Here is a 16,225-nt window from a genome sequence, read left to right as displayed (position 1 = left end):
TCTAGATTAACTGCCGAGAGAAACATTGGCGGTGGGGATAAAAGGATCTGCAGCTGACAGGCCAGAATCATCCAATCAATTAATGAGGAACCTGTTCACATTCTAATTGGTGTGGAGAGGCACAGGGTTAGATGCTTCAACGTGCTAGCAACCTAGCAGCCCAGAGCTGCCAACAACATGCCATCAGAGCTTGTCGGCACTGGGCCTGAGGTTTAGAAGGATAGAAACATAGAAACATAGAAAATAGGTGCAGGAGTAGAGGCCATTCGGCCCTTCGAGCCTGCACCGCCACTCAATATGATCATGGCTGATCATCCAACTAAGTATCCCATCCCTGCCTTCTCTCCATACCCCCTGATTCCTTTAGCCACAAGGGCCACATCTAACTCCCTCTTATATATAGCCAATGAACTGTGTGGCCTCAACTACCTTCTGTGGCAGATAATTCCACAGATTCGCCACTCTCTGTGTGAAAAATGTTTTTCTCATCTCGGTCCTAAAAGATTTCCCCCTTATCCTTAAACTGTGTGTGGACCCTAGTTCTGGACTTCCCCAACATCGGGAACAATCTTCCTGCATCTAGCCTGTCCAACCCCTTAAGAATTTTGTAAGTTTCTATAAGATCCCCCCTCAATCTTCTAAATTCTAGCGAGTACAGAAATAAGGGGGAAAGGGGGATTGGGGGGGGGCCTCATTGAAACGTACCGAATGGTGAAAGGCCTGGATAGAGTGGGTGTGGGGAGGATGTTTGGGTCCAGTGGCCTCACTGCAAGAACTCACAGCGAATTGTGGACGCAGCCCAGACTGTCACACACACACAAACCAACATCCCTTCCATCCATCGACTCCATCTACACCTCACGCTGCCTCGGCAAGGCCAGCAGCATCATCAAGGACCAGTCTCACCCCCGGTCACTCCCTCTTCTCCCCTCTCCCATCGGGCAAGAGGTACAGAAGTGTGAAAACGCACACACACACCTCCAGATTCAGGGACAGTTTCTTCCCGGCTGTTATCAGGCAACTGAACCATCCTACCACAACCAGAGAGCGGTCCTGAACTACTATCCAGCTCATTGGAGACCCTCGAACTATCTTTAATCAGGCTTTACCTTGCACTAAACGTTATTCCCTTTATCCTGTATCTGTACACTGTGGACGGCTCGATTGTAATCATGTATTGTCTTTCCGCTGACTGGTTAGCACGCAACAGAGGCTTTTCACTGTACCTCGGTACACGGGACGATAAACTGGGCTGAACTGCAAGGCGGGGTTTCGGGCCGAAACGTTGCCTATTTCCTTCACTCCATAGATGCTGCTGCACCCGCTGAGTTTCTCCAGCATTTTTGTGTACCAGGCGCTAGAGAAATGCAGCTCCCGCCCTGTGTCTGCTAGCTGCATGGATCAGCTGTTAATAAATGTGAACAAACTGTTCTCACAGCTTCACTGTTCCTCACACGATCGCCGCTCCAATGTGGGGAAAAGATAATTAAAAACTAAAACTGTTTGCTCCAAGATTACTTCAGCAAGATTTGAAATCGATTTTTTCCTTTAATAATTCTGAGCATCGATGGTTTTTGCTTAACAAACGCCATCTATCATGACCTGTACATTTTGAAACACAGTTATGGTGTTGAATTAAGGTCTCTCTCTGAGCAGAATAACTAATATGGGGAAGAGGCTCGCTGCTTGCGATCTCTTCCTTAGCTTCCTCACAAACACCTCATCTGCTGAGAAATCAAACATTAGCCAGTGCTGAGAAACCACAGTCCCATCACACTGCATGTACACACACACACCTGCCCGCAGTGGTCTATTCAGTCCCATCACACTGCATGTACACACACACCTGCCCGCAGTGGTCTGCTCAGTCCCATCACACTACATGTACACACACACACACCTGCCCACAGTGGTCTGCTCAGTCCCATCACACTGCATGTACACACACACACCTGCCCGCAGTGGTCTGCTCAGTCCCATCACACTGCATGTACACACACACACACCTGCCCGCAGTGGTGTGCTCAGTCCCATCACACTGCATGTACACACACACACACCTGCCCGCAGTGGTCTGTTCAGTCCCATCACACTGCATGTACACACACACACACCTGCCCGCAGTGGCCTGTACCCAAGGGAGTCTCTCGCCCAGCGTAGGGGAATCGAGGAACAGAGGACTTAGATTTAAGGTGAAGAGGAAAAGATTTAATAGGAACCTTTTTGCACAAATGGTGGTGGGCGTATGGAACGAGCTGCCGGAGGAGGTAGTTGAGACAGGGACTATCGCAACATTTAAGAAACATTTAGACAGGTACATGGATAGGACTGGTTTAGGGATACGGGCCAAACGCAGGCAGGTGGGACTAGTGTAGATGGGGCCTGTTGGTCCGTGTGGGCATGTTGGGCGGTGTGGGCATGTTGGTCGGTGTGGGGCATGTTGGTCGGTGTGGGCATGTTGGTCGGTGTGGGCCTGTTGGTCGGTGTGGGCATGTTGGTCAGTATGGGCATGTTGGGCGGTGTGGGCATGTTGGTCGGTGTGGGGCATGTTGGTCGGTGTGGGCCTGTTTCCGTGCTGGGTGACTAGTGGAGATGGGGCATGTTGGTCAGTATGGGCATGTTGGTCGGTGTGGGGCCTGTTGGTCGGTGTGGGCCTGTTGGTCGGTGTGGGTCATGTTAGTCGGTGTGGGCCTGTCTCCGTGCTGGGTGACCAGTGGAGATGGGGCATGTTGGTCGGTATGGGCATGTTGGGTGGTGTGGGCATGTTGGTCGGTGTGGGCATGTTGGGCGGTGTGGGCATGTTGGTCGGTGTGGGCATGTTGGTCGGTGTGGGGCCTGTCTCCGTGCTGGGTGACTAGTGGAGATGGGGCATGTTGGTCGGTGTGGGCATGTTGGGCGGTGTGGGCATGTTGGGTGGTGTGGGCATGTTGGTCGGTGTGGGCATGTTGGGCGGTGTGGGCATGTTGGTCGGTGTGGGGCCTGTCTCCGTGCTGGGTGACTAGTGGAGATGGGGCATGTTGGTCGGTGTGGGCCATGTTAGTCGGTGTGGGCATGTTGGGCGGTGTGGGCATGTTGGTCGGTGTGGGCATGTTGGTCAGTGTGGGCTTGTTGGTCGGTGTGGGCATGTTGGTCAGTGTGGGCTTGTTGGTCAGTGTGGGCTTGTTGGTCGGTGTGGGCATGTTGGTCGGTGTGGGGCCTGTCTCCGTGCTGGGTGACTAGTGGAGATGGGGCATGTTGGTCGGTGTGGGCCATGTTAGTCGGTGTGGGCATGTTGGGCGGTGTGGGCATGTTGGTCGGTGTGGGGCCTGTTGGTCGGTGTGGGCATGTTGGTCGGTGTGGGCATGTTGGTCAGTGTGGGCTTGTTGGTCGGTGTGGGCATGTTGGTCAGTGTGGGCTTGTTGGTCAGTGTGGGCTTGTTGGTCGGTGTGGGGCCTGTCTCCGTGCTGGGTGACTAGTGGAGATGGGGCATGTTGGTCGGTGTGGGCATGTTGGTCGGTGTGGGCATGTTGGTCAGTGTGGGCTTGTTGGTCGGTGTGGGCATGTTGGTCGGTGTGGGGCCTGTCTCCGTGCTGGGTGACTAGTGGAGATGGGGCATGTTGGTCGGTGTGGGCCATGTTAGTCGGTGTGGGCATGTTGGTCGGTGTGGGGCCTGTTGGTCGGTGTGGGCATGTTGGTCGGTGTGGGCATGTTGGTCAGTGTGGGCTTGTTGGTCAATGTGGGCTTGTTGGGCGGTGTGGGCCATGTTAGTCGGTGTGGGCATGTTGGTCAGTGTGGGCATGTTGGTTGGTGTGGGCCTGTTGGTCAGTATGGGCTTGTTGGTCGGTGTGGGCCTGTCTCCGTGCTGGGTGACTCTAAGAGTCACTGCGATGAGTGAGCTTGCAGGCGTCAGTCTCTCCCACAGAGGGGGAATGTTCACCGTGCCAGCGGCTGTAGAATACTGCACACTGGAGGCATGAATAGCCATCTTACCCCTTTCCCTCAAACCCATATCCTCTGGTCCTCGATTCCCCTACTCTGGGCAAGAGACTCTGTGCATCTACCCGATCTATTCCTCTCATGATTTCGATACCTCTATAAGAGCCCCCTCATCCTCCTGCGCTCCAGGGAATAGAGACCCAGCCTCTGCTAAAGGCCAATGTGCCAAATGCCTTCTTGACCACGTAACTAGCTGTGACCCAACTATGTAGCTACGTCCCTTGAGACCTCTGCTCTATAACACTCCCCAGAGCTCCTGCCATTCACTGTGTAGGTCCAGCTAGTGAAGCCCATTCTGTAGTTACATCATTAACCTGTCTTCAGTCACATAGTACATTTTTTTGGTTTGGTTCTGAGATACAGCACGGAAACAGGCCCTTCGGCCCACCGAGTCCGTGCCGACCAGCGATCCCCGCTCATTAACACCATCCTACACACACACACACTAGGGACAATTTACATTTATACCAGCCTAATTAACCTACAAACCCGCACGCCTTTGAAAGGTTGGAGGAAACCGAAGATCTCGGAGAAAACCCAGGCAGGTCCCGGGGAGAACGTGCAAACTCCGTACAGACAGCACCTGTAGTCGGGATGGAACCCGGGTCTCTGGTGCTGTGAGGCAGCAGCTCTACCCGCTGCGTGTCTGTGTTTGAAGCCGGCAATCTCTGTAAATCTCTGTATCGCTGAAGGTTTCCCCACAGCAGCAACGGCTATGAGAATTGATGCAGAATTTACACCGCCCTGCCATTAGTGCCGAGTTAATCCCCAGCCTGGCCTTCCTCATTAAGGAAACACCAAGCTGTGGGCAGCAGAATCCCTCTCTCATTCCACCAGGGCCTGGGCGGCAACACTTTAGTCCATGTCTGTCCCACACACACACACACACACACGCCCCGTGGTTCCAGGCACCACCCCTTGTGCAGTCTAACGGACAGACAACACAGCACATGGGGAACTACCCCCGCTGCCGGGGCAATGATGAGCGAAGATATACACAACACGCTGGAGTAACTCAGCGGGCAGGTCAGGCAGCATCTCTGGAGAGAAGGAATGGGTCGAGACTCTTCTTCAGACCCTATTCCTTCTCTCCAGATATCTCCAGAACTAGGGGTCACAGTTTAAGGATAAGAGGGAAGTCTTTTAGGACCGAGATGAGGGAAACATTTTTTACACAGAAAGTGGTGAATATGTGGAATTCTCTGCCACAGAAGGTAGTTGAGGCCACAGTTCATTGGCTATTTAAGAGGGAGTTAGATGTGGCCCTTGTGGCTAAAGGGATCAGGGGGTATGGAGAGAAGGCAGGTACAGGATACTGAGTTGGATGATCAGCCATGATCATATTGAATGGCGGTGCAGGCTCGAAGGGCCGAATGGCCTCTACTCCTGCACCTATTGTCTATGTTTCTATGTTGCCTCTCCCGCTGAGTGACTCCAGCATTTTGTGTCCATCTTCGGTTTAAACCAGCATCTGCAGTTCCTTCCTACACACAACGTTGTCTGATGTACATCAATGATCTGGCTGATCAATAACATAGAACATGGAACTGTACAGCATTGGAACAGGCCCTTCGGCCCACAAGGCCCGTGCAGAACAAGACGCCAAGTGGAACTAGTCTCCTCTGCCAGCACGTGATCCATATTCTCCATCCCCTGCATGTCCATGTACCCATCTAAATGCTGCTGGAGGAGGTAGTTGAGGCAGGGACCATCACAACGTTTAAGAAACATTTAGACTGGATAGACTCGGCTTGTACTCGCTGGAATTTAGAAGATTGAGGGGGGATCTTATAGAAACTTACAAAATTCTTAAGGGGTTGGACAGGCTAGATGCAGGAAGATTGTTCCCGATGTTGGGGAAGTCCAGGACAAGGGGTCACAGTTTAAGGATAAGGGGGAAATCTTTTAGGACCGAGATGAGAAGAACATTTTTCACACAGAGAGCGGTGAATCTGCGGAATTCTCTGCCACAGAAGGTAGTTGAGGCCACAGTTCATTGGCTATATTTAAGAGGGAGTTAGATGTGGCCCTTGTGGCTAAAGGGATCAGGGGGTATGGAGAGAAGGCAGGTACAGGATACTGAGTTGGATGATCAGCCATGATCATATTGAATGGCGGTGCAGTCTCGAAGGGACGAATGGCCTACTGCACCTATTTTCTATGTTTCTATTTGGACAGGTACATGGACAGGGCAGGTTTAGAGGGATGTGGGCCACACACAGGGGAGCTGGGACTAGTGTAGATGGGGCATGTTGGTTGGTGTGGGTCAGTATATTGTCGATGGCAGGACTCTGAGGAGCCCTGGTGAACAGGAACATTGGGCCGCAAGTCTTTAGCTCCCTAGTTTTAGCGGAGCTCTTCAGTAGATGGGGTAGTAGAGGGAACATGATCAGTCGGACAGGTGTGGATTTGTCAATGACCACTGCCCGCAGAAGACTTCATGAACAAAAATACAGAGGCTACTTTGGAATTTAGAAGGGTGAGAGGGGATCTTGTTGAAACATAAAAGGGTTTGGACACGCTAGAGACAGGAAACATGTTCCCGATGTTGGGGGAGTCCAGAACCAGGGGCCACACAGTTTAAGAATAAGGGGTAATCCATTTAGAACAGAGATGCGGAAACAGAGAGTTGTGAGTGTGGAATTCTCTGCCTCAGAGGGCGGTGGAGGCCGGTTCTCTGGATGCTATCAAGAGAGAGCTAGATAGGGCTCTTAAAGATAGCGGAGTCAGGGGATATGGGGAGCAGGCAGGAACGGGGTACTGATTGGGGATGATCAGCCATGATCATATTGGATGGCAGTGCTGGCTCGAAGGGCCGAATGGCCTCCTGCACCTGTTGCCTATGAACAGTTTATCGTTTCTCACCCCTAGAGGTATTTACTGTGTCAGGAGTCACATTACAACTTGGTCAGCCACATTTGGAGTATTGCCTGCAGTTCTCGTCGCCCCCATTACTGGAAGGATGGGAGAGGGGAGGGAGAGGGTGCAGATGAAGTTTAACCTCGCCCTTCCCCCCCCCTCCCTATCACCCTCTCCCTCTCTCCCTCCCTCTCACCCTCTCCCTCTCACCCTCTCACCCCCTCCCTATCTGTCCCTCCCTCTCTCCCTCACCCTCTCCCTCCCCCTCTCCCTCCCCTCTCCCTCCCCCTCTCCCTATCTCCCTCTCCCTCACCCTCTCCCTCTCACCCTCCCTCTCTCCCTCCCCTTCTCCCCACCCTCTCTCCCTCTCCCCCACCCTCCCTCCCACTCACCCTCCCTCTCTCCCTCCCCTTCTCCCCTCCCTCTCTCCCTCCCCCTCCCTCTCTCCCTCGCCCCCCCTCTCTCCTCTCACCCTCCCTCTCCTCCCTCCCCCCTCCCTCTCTACCTCCCCCTCTCCCCCACCCCCTCCCCCCTCGCTGCATCCCTGGTGTGTGGGGTGTAAGATGCTGAGTCATAACCTGGGCTCTCTCTCAGTGACGGAGGTGGTGTAGCAATCCTCTCTCCTTCCCGCGTCGACTCTCAGCTACTAAATCCATCATCACTGACAGGAGAGGATCTGATTCATGTCTCTCTCTGCGTCCAAGTGTACTCCAGTCTAACGGCTGAGTAATGTTCGACAAACCAACGAGGCCGGGACACCACTCACACTCCACTCACTTACACTTCCCACCGACAGGTTCACACTCACTCACACACACTCACACACACACACACACACACACACACACACTCACACACACACACACACACACACACACACACACACACACACACTCGTGCACACACACACACACACACACACACACACTCACACTCGTGCACACACTCGTGCACACACACACACACACACCCACACACACACGCTCACACACTCACACACACACACACACACACACACACACACACACACTCGTGCACACACACACACACACACACACACCCACATACACACACACACACACACACACACACACCTGCACACACACACACACACACACACACACACACACACACACCTGCACACACACACACCTGCACACACACCACACACACACCTGCACACACACACACACACCTGCACACACATACCTGCACACACACACACACACACACACACACACACACACACACCACACACACACACACACCTTCACACACACACACACACACACCCCACCACACACTGCACTACACTCATACACATACACACACACACACACCACACCCCATCACACACACACACACACACACACACACACAACCACACACACACACACACACACACACACACACTCTGCAGGCTGGGCTGGGCTGAGCTGTGTTGATCAATGTGCGGGGGGGGGGGGGGGGGAGATGGTGTCCAAGGTTGTCAATGTCCAGCTGCTGATCACTGATCTCCCGTCCACTCTCCCCCACTATTGTTCAACGGTTCAGTGGTTTATTTATAGTCACGTGTCCCAGCTTCAGTGAAAGACATTTTTTTGCATTCAGCTCAGTAAAACTATCCGCACAAACGCCTTCAACATTCATCTCCAGCACAGATCAGCACGGTGGTGCAGCGGGTAGAGCTGCTGCCTCACAGCGCCAGAGACCCGGGTTCCATCCTGACTACGGGTGCTGTCTGTGTGGAGTTTGCACGTTCTCCCCGTGACCCGCGTGGGTTTTCTCCGGGCGCTCCGGTTTCCTCCCACACTCCAAAAACATGCGGGTTTGTAGGTTAATTATCTTGGTTTAAATGTTAAAAGATTGTTCCCAGTGTGTGTAGGATAGTGTTAGTGTGCGGGGATGGCTGGTTGGCACAGACTGGGTGGGCCGAAGGGCCTGTTTCCGCGCTGTATCTCTAAACTAAACTAAACGTGTGGGAAGGAACTGCAGGTGCTGGTTTAAACCGAAGATAGACACAAAATGCTGGAGTAACTCAGCGGGACAGCAAGCATCTCTGGAGAGAAGGAATGGGTGACGTTTCGGGTCGAGACCCTTCTTCAGTCTGAGAGTCAGGGGAGAGGGAGACACAGAGATAAGGAAACTGAACCAATCTTACAAAATTCTTAAGGGGTTGGACAGGCTAGATGCAGGAAGATTGTTCCCGATGTTGGGGAAGTCCAGGACAAGGGGTCACAGTTTAAGGATAAGGGGGAAATCTTTTAAGACCGAGATGAGAAAAAAAATAATTCACACAGAGAGTGGTGAATCTGTGGAACTCTCTGCCACAGAGGGTAGTTGAGGCCACTTCAGAGGGAGTTAGATGTGGCCCTTGTGGCTAAAGGGATCAGGGGGTATGGAGAGAAGGCAGGTACAGGATACTGAGTTGGATGATCAGCCATGGTCATATTGAATGTCGGTGCAGGCTCGAAGGGCCGAATGGCCTCTACTCCTACACCTATTGTCTATGTTTCTATGTATTTCTATGGAACCACTGTCACACTGCAGTGGGGAGGGAGGGAGGGAGTTGTCCAAGGTGCTGAAACGTTAGTGTGACCGGCACTCACACTGCTGTGGGTAGGTGCTATCCAAGGTGCTGAATCTCTGGCTGCCGTTCGCCAATATTAGATCATAAGTGATAGGAGCAGAATTAGGCCATTCGGCCCATCAAGTCTACTCCGCCATTCAATCATGGCTGATCTATCTCTCCCTCTTAACCCCATTCTCCTGCCTTCTCCCCATAGCCCCTGACACCCGTCCACATTCCCCACTTAAACACAGAGGGTGGTGGGTGGGTGTATGGAACGAGCTGCCAGAGGAGGTAGTTGAGGCTGGGACTATCCCAACGTTTAAGAAACAGTTAGACAGGTACATGGATAGGATAGGTTTGGAGGGGATGCCAAACGCGGGCAGGTGGGACTAGTGTAGCTGGGACATGTTGGCCGGTGTGGGCAAGTTGGGCTGAAGGGCCTGTTTCCGTGACTCTGTGACTAGTGTAAATGGGACATGTTGGTGGGCATGGGGCAAGTTGGGCTGAAGGGCCTGTTTCCGTGACTCTGTGACTAGTGTAGCTGGGACATGTTGGCCGGTGTGGGCAAGTTGGGCCGAAGGGCCTGTTTCCGTGACTCTGTGACTAGTGTAGATGGGACATGTTGGTGGGCATGGGGCAAGTTGGGCTGAAGGGCCTGTTTCCGTGACTGTGACTAGTGTAGCTGGGACATGTTGGCCGGTGTGGGCAAGTTGGGCCGAAGGGCCTGTTTCCGTGACTCTGTGACTAGTGTAGCTGGGGCATGTTGGCCGGTGTGGGCAAGTTGGGCCGAAGGGCCTGTTTCCGTGACTCTGTGACTAGTGTAGCTGGGGCATGTTGGCCGGTGTGGGCAAGTTGGGCCGAAGGGCCTGTTTCCGTGACTCTGTGACTAGTGTAGCTGGGGCATGTTGGCCGGTGTGGGCAAGTTGGGCCGAAGGGCCTGTTTCCCATTCATTAACACTACCCTACACACCCTACACACACAAGGGACAATTGTTCAACATTTAAACCAAGCCAATTAACCTACAAACCCGCACGTCTTTGGAGTGTGGGAGGAAACCGGAGCACCCGGAGAAAACCCACGCAGGTCACGGGGAGAACATGCAAACTCCGCACAGACAGCACCCGTGGTCGGTGTGGAACCCGGGTCTCTGTCGCTGTGAGGCAGCAGCTCTACCCGCTGCACCACCGTGCCACCCTGTTCTTAGTTTAGAGCTTTAGTGTTTAAACAGGCCCTTCGGCCCACCAGGTCCCTGCCTTCACCTGTGGGGCCCAAGGTGTGGGATTCGCTCCCTAGACCTCTGTGCTTATGTTAAAACGTTTGGTCATCTTCTCTAATGTGGCTTGGCATCGACTTTGCTTTGAAAATGCCCCTCAACAGAGCCTTGGGATATTCTGCAATGTTAGAGCCATTATGAAAATAAAAAGTACTGTTGTAAATTGCTCTGGGATGGCCTGCAGTCATAAAAGGTGCAGTAATGTTTTGTTTCAAGCTGGCTGCGATGAGCTGAATGAAGCATGCTGCAGACTGAAGCTGGGTTTCTGAAGGGTTACCTTGGATCAGTAATCTTCCATGTGTAGTGGCCACCTGCACACCAACATCACCACCGCACCTGAGCCAATAGACAACAGGTGCAGGAGTAGAGGCCATTCGCCCCTTCCAACCAGCACCGCCATTCACTATGATCATGGCTGATCATCCACAATCAGTACCCCGTACCTGCCTTCTCCCCCATATCCCCTGACACCGCTATCTTCTCTCTTGAAAGTATCCAGAGAATTGGCCTCCACCGCCCTCTGAGGCAGAGAATTCAGGGAGAGGGTGCAGAGCAGTTTGAAGAAGTCTCCCGACCCGAAACCTCACCCGTTCCTTTATCATAAGGTCTTAAGTGATAGGAGCAGAATTAGGCCATTCGGCCCATCAAGTCTACTCCGCCATTCAATCACGGCTGATCTATCTATCCCTCCTAACCCCATTCTCCTGCCTTCTCCCCATAACCCCTGACACCCACACTAATCAATAATCTATCTATATCTCTGCTTTAAATATATCCACTGACTTGTGGCCTCCACAGACGTCTGTGGCAATGAATTCCACAGATTCACCACCCTCTGGCTAAAGAAATTCCTCCCCATCTCCACATAACCGCTGACGCTAGAGGATTCTCCACAGATGCTGCCCGACTCACTGAGGTTACTCCAGCTCTTGGTGTCTATCATAGGTTTACCAGAATGTTGTAGACAGCCGCACAAAGCTGGAGTAACTCAGTGGGTCAGGCAGCTTCTGTGGATAGAGTGAATAGGTGATGTTTGGGGTCGAGTCCCTTCTTCAGGCTTGTTGCCGGGTTTAGAGTTACAGGGAGAGGTTAGGCAGCCTTGGGTTGTCGGAGATCGAGGGGAGTTTTGATCAGTAATGAGAGGCAATGATAGGATAGACAGTCACAACCTTTCCCCAGGGTGGAGATGTCCAACACTAGAGGGCACAGCTATAAGGTGAGAGGTTTAAAGGAGATGTGCGGGGTAAGAGGGTGGTGGGTGGTGGAACGTGCTGCCAAGGGGTGGTGGTGGAGGCAGGTACAATCGTGGTGTTGAACAAGCTCATGGATATGCAGGGAATGGAGGGATATGGACCACGTACAGGCAGAGGAGAGTTGGTTTTGTTTCGGCTAGTTTACAGATCCAGCGTAGAAACAGGCCCTTCGGCCCACCGAGTCCGTGCCGACCAGCAATCCCCGTACACTAACACTCACCCTACACACACACTAGGGACAATTTACATTTACACCAAGCCAATTAACCTACAAACCCGCACGTCTTTGGAGTGTGGGAGGAAACCGGAGCGCCCGGAGAAAACCCACGCAGGTCACGGGGAGAGAACGTGCAAACTCCGTACAGACAGCGCCCGTGGTCAGGATGGAACCCGGGTGTCTGGCGCTGTGAGGCAGCAGCTCTACCCGCTGCGCCACCGTGCCGCACCTGGTATCATTGTGGGCCGAAGGGCCTGTTCCTGGGCGATGCTGCTCTACCATGTGTGAATCTGTGAGATAGATTAGCCCTGTGGGCCGAAGGGCCTGTTCCTGGGCGATGCTGCTCTACGATGTGTGAATCTGTGAGATAGATTAGCCCTGTGGATGCTCGCTCTTCACTCAGCTAGAGGACTAACAGATCTGGGTGCACTCATTGAAAGCCAGTGAACTGTGACGGCATTCACAATACAGAGAGGCTGATTAGTGCCTTCACTGAGAGAGAGTGAGAGCACTATTACCATCAGTCCCCCAGCACTGAGTGCTGTGGAGTCTTACTGCTGCCACAGAACCCCCCCTCCCCTCCTGTAGTGTCCAGGGTCTAGTGAACTGCTCCCCCTCCTGTAGTGTCCAGTGTCTAGTGAACTGCTCCCCCCCCATCCTGTAGTGTCCAGGGTCTAGTGAACTGCTCCCCCCTCCTGTAGTGTCCAGGGTCTAGTGAACTGCTCCCCCCTCCTGTAGTGTCCAGGGTCTAGTGAACTGCTCCCCCTCCTGTAGTGTCCAGTGTCTAGTGAACTGCTCCCCTCCCCCTCCTGTAGTGTCCAGGGTCTAGTGAACTGCTCCCCCTCCTGTAGTGTCCAGTGTCTAGTGAACTGCTCCCCCCCCCCCTCCTCTAGTGTCCAGTGTCTAGTGAACTGCTCCCCTCCCCCTCCTGTAGTGTCCAGGGTCTAGTGAACTGCTCCCCCTCCTGTAGTGTCCAGTGTCTAGTGAACTGCTCCCCTCCCCCTCCTGTAGTGTCCAGTGTCTAGTGAACTGCTCCCCTCCCCCTCCTGTGGTGTCCAGCGACTAGTGAACTGCTCCCCCCTCCTGTAGTGTCCAGTGTCTAGTGAACTGCTCCCCTCCCCCTCCTGTAGTGTCCAGGCTCTAGTGAACTGCTCCCCCTCCCCCTCCTGTAGTGTCCAGGGTCTAGTGAACTGCTCCCCCTCCTGTAGTGTCCAGTGTCTAGTGAACTGCTCCCCTCCCCCCTGTAGTGTCCAGTGTCTAGTGAACTGCTCCCCCTACTGTAGTGTCCAGCATCTAGCGAACTGCCCCCCCTCCTGTAGTGTCCAGGGTCTAGTGAACTGCTCCCCCTCCCCCTCCTGTAGTGTCCAGGGTCTAGTGAACTGCTCCCCCTCCTGTAGTGTCCAGGGTCTAGTGAACTGCTCCCCCCCCTCCTGTAGTGTCCAGTGTCTAGTGAACTGCTCCCCTCCCCCTCCTGTAGTGTCCAGGGTCTAGTGAACTGCTCCCCCTACTGTAGTGTCCAGCATCTAGTGAACTGCCCCCCCTCCTGTAGTGTCCAGTGTCTAGTGAACTGCTCCCCCTCCCCCTCCTGTAATGTCCAGTGTCTAGTGAACTGCTCCCCTCCCCCCTCCTGTAGTGTCCAGTGTCTAGTGAACTGCTCCCCCTCCCCCTCTGTAGTGTCCAGGGTCTAGTGAACTGCTCCCCTCCCCCTCCTGTAGTGTCCAGGGTCTAGTGAACTGCTCCCCCCCCCTCCTGTAGTGTCCAGGGTCTAGTGAACTGCTCCCCCTACTGTAGTGTCCAGCATCTAGTGAACTGCCCCCCCTCCTGTAGTGTCCAGGGTCTAGTGAACTGCTCCCCCTCCCCCTCCTGTAGTGTCCAGTGTCTAGTGAACCCCCTCCCGCTCCTGTAGTGTCCAGGGTCTAGTGAACTGCTCCTCTCCCCTCCTGTAGTGTCCAGGGTCTAGTGAACTGCTCCCCCTCCTGTAGTGTCCAGGGTCTAGTGAACTGCTCCCCTCCCCCCTCCTGTAGTGTCCAGGGTCTAGTGAACTGCTCCCTCCCCCTCCTGTAGTGTCCAGTGTCTAGTGAACTGCTCCCCCTCCTGTAGTGTCCAGTGTCTAGTGAACTCCTCCCCCCCCCCCTCTGTAGTGTCCAGGGTCTAGTGAACTGCTCCCTCCCCCTCCTGTAGTGTCCAGTGTCTAGTGAACTGCTCCCCCTCCTGTAGTGTCCAGTGTCTAGTGAACTGCTCCCCCTCCTGTAGTGTCCAGTGTCTAGTGAACTGCTCCCTCCCCCTCCTGTAGTGTCCAGTGTCTAGTGAACTGCTCCCCCCCTCCAGTAGTGTCCAGTGTCTAGTGAACTGCTCCCCTCCCCCCTCCTGTAGTGTCCAGGGTCTAGTGAACTGCTCCCCCTCCCCCTCCTGTAGTGTCCAGTGTCTAGTGAACTGCTCCCCTCCCCCTCCTGTAGTGTCCAGTGTCTAGTGAACTGCTCCCCCTCCCCCTCCTGTAGTGTCCAGTGTCTAGTGAACTGCTCCCCTCCCCCTCACCCTCCCACACCACTAAGACCAGGCAACATTGCAGGCAGCAAGACAGGGGCTGGGGCGGTGAAGCTGATGCAAGTGGACATCACAGGTTCTAAAGCTGCCCATTTAACCCCACACACAACCACCACCGGCCTACGGCATCTGCTAAACTGTGCCTGACTGTTGTACGGCTGCAGACAGCGTCCCACTGAGTTACTCCAGCATTTTGTGTCTACCTCCGATTCAAACCAGCATCTGCAGTTCTCTCTCCCGCATTTACAAAGATGTTTAGTTTAGTTTAGAGATACAGCGCGGAAACAGGCCCTTCGGCCCATCGAGCCCGTGCCGACCAGCGATACCCGCACACTAACACTATCCTACACACACTGGGGACAATTTACACTTATATCAAAGCCAATTCACCTACAAACCCACACGCACGTCTTTGGAGTGTGGGAGGAAACCGGAGCACCCGGAGAAAACCCACGCAGGTCACGGGGAGAACATGCAAACTCCGTACAGACAGCGCCCGTAGTCAGGATGGAACCCGGGTCTCTGGCGCGGTGAGGCAGCAGCTCTACCCGCTGCACCACCCTGCTGATGTTACCTGAAGGGCCTGAGCTACAGGGAGAGGAGAGCAGGAGGATGAAGGGTGAATATGGGGAATAGATGCACAGAGTCTTGTACCCAGAGGAGCGGAATGAAGAACCAGAGGACACAGGTTTAGAGAGAGAGGGGAGAGATTGAGGGGCAACACAAAGATAGAGGGCGAATGGAACGAGCTGCCGGAGAGAGAAACTAGAACAAAATGGTACATAGAGAGACAGGTTTAGAGGGATGAGGGCCAAATGCAGGCAGGTGGGACTAGTGTAGATGGGGCACATTAGTCAGCATGGGTTGGTTGGGCCGAAGGGCCTGTTTCTGTGCTGTATCACTCTATGGTACAGTAGAGAATGTACTGACCAGTTGCATCGTGGCCTGGTTCAGTAACTCAAATACTCTGGGGAGAAGGAGGCTGCCGGGAGAGAATACAAGAGGTACTGGCTCAAAAATGCAGCCAGCATCATCACTGACCCACACCACTCTGGCCATCTCACACCACCCTGACCCACACCACCCTGACCACACCCTCACCCACACCACCCTGACCACACCCTCACCAACTGACCCACACCACTCTGGCCACACCAACCTCACTGACCCACACCACCCTGACCACACACTGACCCACACCACCCTGGCCATCTCATCTCACTGCTACCATGGGGAAGAAGGTGCAAGAGGCTGAGAAGTGTGAGCTCCAGGTTGAAGAACAGCATCTTGCCAACAACCACCTACAACATTGCTCCACACTGACCTCAGCATCTGTGACCTATACTGTTCTGTGGTTACATCACCAACGTCAGCGCGCACTATTATGGCCGGGCCACCTCGTATTACTGATTATTAATTTATAGTATTGTTGATTAGTGTATATTTATCATTGTGTTTTTGCGTTAATGGGCTTGTAAAGCTGCAGCAGGTAGGAATGTCATCGTTGCTGCTACATGTCTCAATTAAACAC

The sequence above is a fragment of the Amblyraja radiata genome, chromosome 45, assembly GCF_010909765.2.
Source record: "Amblyraja radiata isolate CabotCenter1 chromosome 45, sAmbRad1.1.pri, whole genome shotgun sequence".
Lineage (NCBI taxonomy): Eukaryota > Metazoa > Chordata > Chondrichthyes > Rajiformes > Rajidae > Amblyraja > Amblyraja radiata.
This window is presented reverse-complemented; position numbering follows the sequence as displayed.